Consider the following 8,513-nt stretch of genomic DNA (forward strand, 5'->3'; position numbering starts at 1 on the left):
TTTTTATACAAGTAATGTTTTTACCCTTTTTTCATCATCTCTTCAGGATATAGGTCCAGTAGTGGTATTGCTGGGTCAAAGGCTATGCACATTTTTGTTGCCCTTTGGGCATAGTTCCAAATAGCTCTCCAGAAGGGTTGGATGAGTTCACAGCTCCACCAACAGTATAATAGTGTCCCAGATTTCCCACATCCCTTCCAACAATGATCACTATCCTTCCTGGTCATATTGGCCAGTCTGAGAGGTGTGAGGTGGTACCTCAGCGAAGCTTTAATTTGCATTTCTCTAATAATTAATGATTTAGAGCATTTTTTCATATGGCTATGGATTGCTTTGATCTCCTCATCTGTAAATTGCCTTTGCATATCCTTTGACCATTTGTCAATTGGGGAATGGCTTTTTGTTTTAAAAATGTGACTCAGTTCTCTGTATATTTTAGAAATGAGTCCTTTGTCAGAATCATTAGTTGTAAAGATTGTTTCCCAATTTACTACTTTTCTTTTGATCTTGATTACATTGGTTTTATCTGTGCAAAAGCTTTCTAATTTAATGTAATAGAAATCATCTAATTGGTTTTTAGTGATGTTCTCCAACTCTTCCTTAGTCATAAACTGTTCCCCTTTCCATAGATCTGACAGGTAGGCTAGTCCTTGATCTTCTAATTTGCTTATGTCTATGTCCTGTAACCATTTGGATCTTATCTTGGTAAAGGGTGTGAGGTGTTGGTAACAGTTTAAGTTTTACAAAAAAACAACCTTGTGATAAAAATAAAGCAAATATTATTGTCATTTTTACAGATGAAAATGCTGAGACACAGTAAGGAAGGGGTTTACTCCAGGTTCCTCAGAGGGACTCAAATGCAAGCAGTGAGGGAGCATCATAAGTAGTATGAACTTAGAGTTAGGAAGACCTGGGCTGACTATTTGAAAGTGGCAGAAAAATATAGTGGAATAAGCAGTGGCATGGAGACCTTGGATAAACAGGGTTCTAGTCTCTCTTCTGACACAATACTTGTGTGACTTGGCAAATTATTCAACCTCTCAATGATATTTTCTAAGACTATAAAAGTTGGAAAGAACATTCTGACTGACCTTGGTAGAGACAATTTTTCACCAGGAACTCACCATGCCTATGAAATTACATGTCCAGTCCCTATCTCTACCCCTACTAGCTATATGACCCTGGTTGAGTCACTAAAACTCTCCTCAGCCTCTGCTTCTCATCTGTAAATTCTTGTAAGGTTATTATTGAGAGGATCAAATGAGAGAATATATATATATATATATATATATATATATATATATATAACTTTCTTTTCAAATATCTCATTTAGGACAATAAACCTGGGTACTATTATTAATCCCCATTTTACAGATGAAGAAACTGAGGCAGAAAGAAATTAAGTGACTCGTTCAGGGTCACATAGTAAGTATCTGAGGTAGCATTTTTGACCCTGAACTTCAATCTACTATTCCCTGCCCTTTTAAATAGATGCCAGAGATTTTTATTCCCAGAAGAAAATGAATCCTTTTTTTTGGCATGAAGAAGTCAGACCAAGTCAGGGTAACACAACACATCTAAAAAAGTTAGGAATCCAGGACCTTAGTTTTTATTTTTTCCAGCATTATCTATATTCTGATGTTGAGAAGCTAGAATCTTATACTTAGCTAATAACTGTTCCCTCTCACTCACAGTAACTGTCCTTCTCTCTCTTCTTAGTAGACAGTTTAAAGAGTGATGGTGGCCAAAAAGGTTTTTCCTCTGATGGTCAGTGTTTTATTGAGGAGTGGTTGGTTAATGCCTACACTCCCTATAAAACCCTGTGTTGTTCATTACTCTCCCTCCTCTCCTCTCCTCCAGGCAGAGTTTCTCCCCTGCTGGCTTTCTCATTGTCTCCCTCAGCCCCAACTATTTTTTCTCCTTGGCACCCCCCCCAACCCCAGCTCCGACTGCTAATCTCCATGGGGACACATTCTCCAGCAGGCAGCCCCGAGGGAATGTGTGGGTGGGCAGGGTGGGGGATGGGGAGGGAAAGGGAGACCCTTCTTCCCTAGAGAGCAATTAGCCAAGGGCTAGGGACCTCTTTCACACTGTCGCCTGAAGGAGCAGAATTTTAAAGTGACATTGCTAATCCGTACTCTTCACCTTCCAGACTTCTGGCAGAACACCCCTAAGCAGTGTGTGGTGTGGTGTGTGTGTGTGTGTGTGTGTGTGTGTGTGCATGTGTGTAAGAAAGACAGAAAGAGAAGAAGAGAGGAGGAGGAGGAGAAAAAGGAGAAGGAGGAAGAAGAGGAGGACAAAGAGAAGGAGAAAGAGTAGGAATAAGAGGAGGAAGAGGAGGAGGAGAAAAAGAAGATGAAGAAGAGAGGATCGAGAAAGAGAGAAAGGAGATGGAGGAGGGAGAGTGAATGGAAGGAAGAAGTGAGACAAAGACAGAGAGAACAAAAAGAATGGAAAGAAAAGGGAGGGGAGAGAATGAGACAGAGTGAAAAGAGAAAAAACTGGATTAGAACTCACATGATTTTAGAGCTGGAAGAGACCTTAGAATCAGTCTAATTTAACTCCCTTGTTTTAAAGAAAAGGTAAAAGAGATCCAGATCAGAGAAAGTTTTTACTCCAAGGTCAGTTAGGGGATCTAGTTAGAACATCCTCTCAGGTATCTAAATACAAATCCAGATTCTTCCTACTACACAATGTAAACAAGGTCAGGGCTTTGTCACTTGCCCAGTTGCTTAACACTGTGTGTGTGAGCAGGGGGCAGCTAGGTGGCAGGCGCAGTGGATAGAGCACCAGCACTGGAGCCATAAGGACCTGAGTTCAAATCCAACCATAGACACTTAATAATTCTCTAGCTGTGTGACCTTGGGCAAGTCACTTAATCCCCCTGCCTCGCAAAAACCAAAATTCTGTATGTGAGCACTTACAAGAGCATTTATTCCCATTTTACAAACTGTTTTTCCCACAACAATGATGGGAGGTGGGAAGGCAGATATTCTCATCTCCATTTTACTGTTGGGAAAACTGAGGCTCAGGATGGAATGATTTGCTTTTACTGCTATGATCAATCAAAACTAATAACCAAACAAGCTACTAGCATTGTGCTAAATATTGGGGAGACAGAAAAAGACAAAAGCCATTTAATTCCTGCCCTGGGGGAGCCCACAGTCAAATGGGGAGACAATGCACAAACAACTGTCCAAACAAGTTATATAGGAGAAATAAGACAATCAACAGAAGAAAGGCATTAGTATTACGAATCAGGAAAGGCTTCCTAGAGAAGAAGGGAGTCTTGTAGGTAAGTCAGGGAAGGAGAACTTCCAGTCAGTCATGGAGGACAGCCCATGAAAATGCCCAAATCAGGAAATGGAAAGTTTGGTTTGGAGTAATAGCAAGGAGAGTGGAGTCACTGTATTGCCAAATAATTCTAGGAACTGTGTAGGACAGTTAAAGGTGTAAGAAAACTGGAAAGATGGGGTAGGCAGGTTTTGAAGGGCTTGGAATTCCAAACAGAGTATTTTCTATTTGAATCAATTAATAATAACTATCAGATGATAAAATTAGAACTCTTTTCCCCAGGAGACTTTCTTCTGGTGCAATAGAAATAGTGCTGGATGACCTGAGTTCAAATCCTGCCTGTCATTTTGTTATCACTGTAACCTTGGACAAATCACTTCACCTTATTGCATTCCAGTGTCCTCAACTGTAAAAGTCAAGGGTTTGCTCATATGACCTGAGAGTTCCCTTCCAGAATGATTTGCCTTTCACTAAGCAGTTACTTTAATTTTTTTGAGCCTGGGTGTTTCTAATTTTCCCAAGACTAGAAGTACAGCAGTCATTTATAGGGCTTTTTTAACCATAGACATGCATAGAAACTTTAACTTGCTTCATTTTTTTAAACCTAGGACACTTCTTCCCCTATTTAGGCAGTCTAGGCTCTACTCCCAAGGCCCTATAATATCTAAATTCATCTCAGTGCAAAAAAACTGATGTTTTAGTCATACTGATACTCAGAACTCCCAAACATACACAAGTGATTTACAAGCCATGGCCTATTCCACCATGACTGCAGCAAAAAACCGCACAAGTATTTTTGTGCTCGGTTTCTTGGACTCAGTTTTCTCATTTTCAAATGAGGGAAAATAGCCTCAAACCTGCTCCTCTTGTGGGAATGTGAAAATCAAATGAGTCGATGTATATGAAAGATCTTTGTAAACTAAAGTATGGTACCTATGGAGGCTGATACTTCAGATAATATGTATTATAGTCTGTGTATAGAATTGGGGCTTGTGCTCTTTTTCCACAGTGGGGAGAGGCTAACCCCTCAAAGGTGATTGAGTCTGCTGAACAGGAAGGCCAAAAACCTCTAGCTACATTCACTACAATACAAGTGCTTCTCAGGGAAAAATACTCAATTAACAAAGTTTAATTTTCACCTATAACATGGGTACTATGTAACTCTGAAATCTGTCGTGACCATTGGTTCAATGTGTGATATTTTACTTAATAATACTTACTGAAAAATATAACCCAAGCACCCAACCAGAAGCATTCTCTACCAACAGAGTTCAGAGGAAATGAATAGACATGAAATAATAAAGCATTTAATCAGAACAAAATAATAAAGGGATTTTTGTTTGTTTTTCAATGAATCTATGTTTCAATAGCAAGCTTCTGGTGAGAAACTTCCTTTTTCAATGTGAAGTGACTCTTCCTCTGCAATTTATAATCTTAGAGGATTATCTAGGGACATTAATAAAGGAAATAACAAGGGAATACCAAATAGGAAGTGAAATAATTTTCAATTTCCCTATAGATTAAGGGATATAATCCCCTATAGACTTCCTCCCTATTTCCTAGAAAACTTTCAATCCTTGATGAAGAAGGTTTCGATTGGGTTTAGAACATCTCTCATGGATCTTTCTCTTAATAACCAGCTGTATCTCCCTGCTTCTTGGCACCACCTTTCTCAAGTCCCTTGGTATGATCCCTGCTCTCCATTTTATGCTATATCTCACATTCCTTTTCATCTCTAGAGACAGTATGGTATACCTAGAGGGAAGAGCAATGAATTCAGACCTGGTCAAAAGACCTGGTTTTAAATCCTGGTTCTGTCACTTATTACCTATGCGACCTTTGGGAAGATACTTCACTTCTGCAATTCACGTTCCTTATCTGTAACATGAGGGACTTGGGCTCAGTGTACTCTAGGGTCCCTTATAGTTTTAAATCTATTTATTCTATGATATGAAACTGCCACTTTATCACCTTTGCTGCCATTCACTGAATCTTCAAGTCATGTTATTTCTCCGTGGATTTGCTGCTGCCATCTGCTAGAGCTGTCATATGCTGCTTTGGTTTCTGGGAGTTGGGGGAAGAATTAGAATGCTATCTTTTGTGAGTCGGCCTGCAACATACCTATGGGGGGGGGGGGGGTTGGTCCAGAGCCAGTCACATTTTTCCTTTATTCTTGCAATCATAGCCAGAAGAAAAAATCTTCCACAAACCACTCCTCAAAACTCCCTCTCTTTCCCTTACACAAAACTTTTCAGGACTCTGGATATTATTTAAAGCTGGATTGAATTGTTGACAGTTTTCTTCAAAAATATCTGTTCTTATTTAAACTTTGTTAGAGCCTCAGACTTCAGGTCCCTAGTTCACAAGATAAAGCCTAGAGAAACTGATGTCATGGAAGCCCCTAATATGATCATCTCATTTTCTATTTCTGTTTGGAGCTGCATGTGACAGAAACACAACTCCATGGTGAAGGATATGGGTTAGAAATTTTATGTGTCCTGGTTGTATGGGACTAGGGAGCAGCGGACCTGGATATCTTTTATAATGAAGCCCTTCCACTTTGATTTCTAGAGTGATTTTCCTGTGGCTAATGCTCTATTATTTGGGATCATGACAAGGAATGAGGAGAAGGATAAGAACATGAATGGTCTCCAAGGGTTTTTGCAGCTTTAAATCTTGCAAACTATAAATTCTCAGTCTCCTTGACCTCGTTGCCTCATTTGACACCAATAACCATCCTGCTGTGCTGATAAGAGCACACTCCAATCATAGTCGTTGGCTCATAGGATCTGGAGATGGAAGGAAGGGAGCTTACTTACAGTGAAAATAACAGATCTAATATCTGAACACAAATCCTCTGTCTCCAAACCAGAGCTTTTTTCCATTACACTATCAAGTTGACCCCATTTTTTAAATCTGTTAAATAAAAAGTGTGAACTACATAGGAGTTTCTTAAGTATTGGTAGATTTCCAGCATGTGTGAGTGTGTGTTTGTGTGTGTGGGGGGGTTATGTGTGTGTGGTGTGGTGGTGGTAGGCATTGAGGGAGGTCTGCAAGCATGGGTAGGAAAACAATATTATGCCCCTAGAGTTAGAACCTCTTTGGTTTGAAGTTCACTGACTACTGACTGAAATGGATTGTTTCCTTCTTTCATGAATGTAGGCCACAATCCATTATTCTGCTTCGAAGGGGTCCATAGACTTCACAGACTAACAAAGGGGTCCATGCATAGAAGGTTAAGAACCTATGGACTAGATGATCTTTGAGGTTCTTTGCAGCTTCCCAAATCTATTATTATAAAAAGTGCCAAACTCCTCTCCAGCCAAACTTTGTGCTTGGAGTAGCCACTTGGACTAAGTCCAACCTCCCTCAGTGTCCACTCTGTGCTGGAGGGATGACTAAGGAAAAATGAAGAAGCAAGAATGTCTGAAGGTGGAAAAAGAAAGAGAGGGAGAAGCCAAGCACCTGGATAATCCACTCCCAGACTCTGAAGCCCCTGGATAATTGAGAATTGACTGTAATTACCCATGGCTTTCATTGGAGAGCACCACTGCTCCCTGTAGCCCTTCTCTAATAAGGACCAAACAGTATTTAATTAGGGAAGCATGATTATTTTAAAAAGAATTGTCTGGAATATAGCTTTTCACTCTTTGGCACCTAACTAGCTTGTACATGTGGAAAGAAAGAAGAGGAGGAGGTCTGCATGTCCTAAAAGTCATATAAGGTGAGGTCTTTCCTATATTAGCTCAAATATTCTCTGATTCAGATTGTCTCAGAAAGGTGACTTATTGGCTGAAAAACCTTAAGCACATGCATACCCCTTGTTTCCTCACCACCTCATTGTTCTCATTTAATAATGAGGGGCTTGGACTAGATGCTTCTTTTAGGTCCCTTTTTGCTCAAACATTTTATGAGACTGTAGTCTAAGATTCTTGTTTTGGCTCTTGAGGAGAAACCCATAGATAGAGTTTCTTCAGTATCCCTGTTCACTGATAGTCCTGTCCTATTTTCAGAACCTGTAATAAAGTCATTCAACCTCAGATTGAAGACCTCAAGAGATGAGCAATCATTACCTTGCAAGGCACAGGTAGTCTGGCACTGTAGAAAGAACATTGGACTTGATGTGCAAAGATCTGGGTTCAAATTTTCATTCTGGAATTTACTACAGGTTATGAGAACCTGATTAAGGCATTTGATTTCCCTGGATCTCATTTTCTCTTTTGAAAAATGATATTTGATGATTTCTCAAAGTCCCCTCTGAGCTCTAATAGTCTGAGATTTTTTTTCCTTCTTTTTTGTTATTGAGTCATTTTGGTCATATCTGAATCTTTAAGACTCCATTCTTGGCAAAGACAGTGGAATGAGTTGCCAGTTTCTTCCTGATTTCAGGCCCAGTGCTCTATATACTGGGCCACCTAACTGCTCACTTTCTTATTTTGGGTAACTCTGATTGTTAGGAAATGTTTTCCTCATACTGATTTCAAGTATTTCTTTTCTGTAACTTCCATCCTTCAGTCCTAACTCTGCCTTCTCAGGCCAAGAACAAACCTAATTCCTCTTCACAACCCTTCAAAGATATAAGATTTCCTAGTAGTCTTTTCTTCTCTAGGGTAATTGGATTTTGATATTCTTATTGTTCAGTCATTTCATTTGAGTCTGACTCTTCATGACTCCTTTTGAAGGTTTTCTTGGCAAAGATATGGGAGAAGTTTGCCATTTCTTTTTCCAGCTCATTTTACAAAAGAGGAAACTGAGGTAAGCAAGGCTAAGTGATTTGCCCACAGTCTCAGGGCTAGTAAGTTTCTAAGGCTGGATTTGAACTTGTCTTCCCAATTTCTGGCCCACTATACTATCCACTGTACCACCTAGCTTTCCTGTAAATAACCCTGCTTCCTTCAAATGGTCTTCAAGAACATGAGTCACATTCTGATTTGCTTCCTCTGGACATGCTCCACTAAATCGAAGTCCATTCTTCAGTATAGTTTCTGGGACCAACCATCATATGCTAGATGTGTCTGACCAGGCTTACTAACCAAACTCATCTCCTTTCCCTTGCTCTGGGCTGGAGTATTTCTATTAAGTTGTGTGGATCTTTTTCTACCTTTTCTGAATCAGCTCCTACAGACTGAACATCAGCCCCTTAGAGACACTTAATATCTAAACTCCGGCAATAAATTAAACTTGCTAAACTGTGGAAGGAAAGCTCATTGGGGCTATTA

The sequence above is a fragment of the Macrotis lagotis genome, chromosome 8, assembly GCF_037893015.1.
Source record: "Macrotis lagotis isolate mMagLag1 chromosome 8, bilby.v1.9.chrom.fasta, whole genome shotgun sequence".
NCBI lineage: Eukaryota > Metazoa > Chordata > Mammalia > Peramelemorphia > Peramelidae > Macrotis > Macrotis lagotis.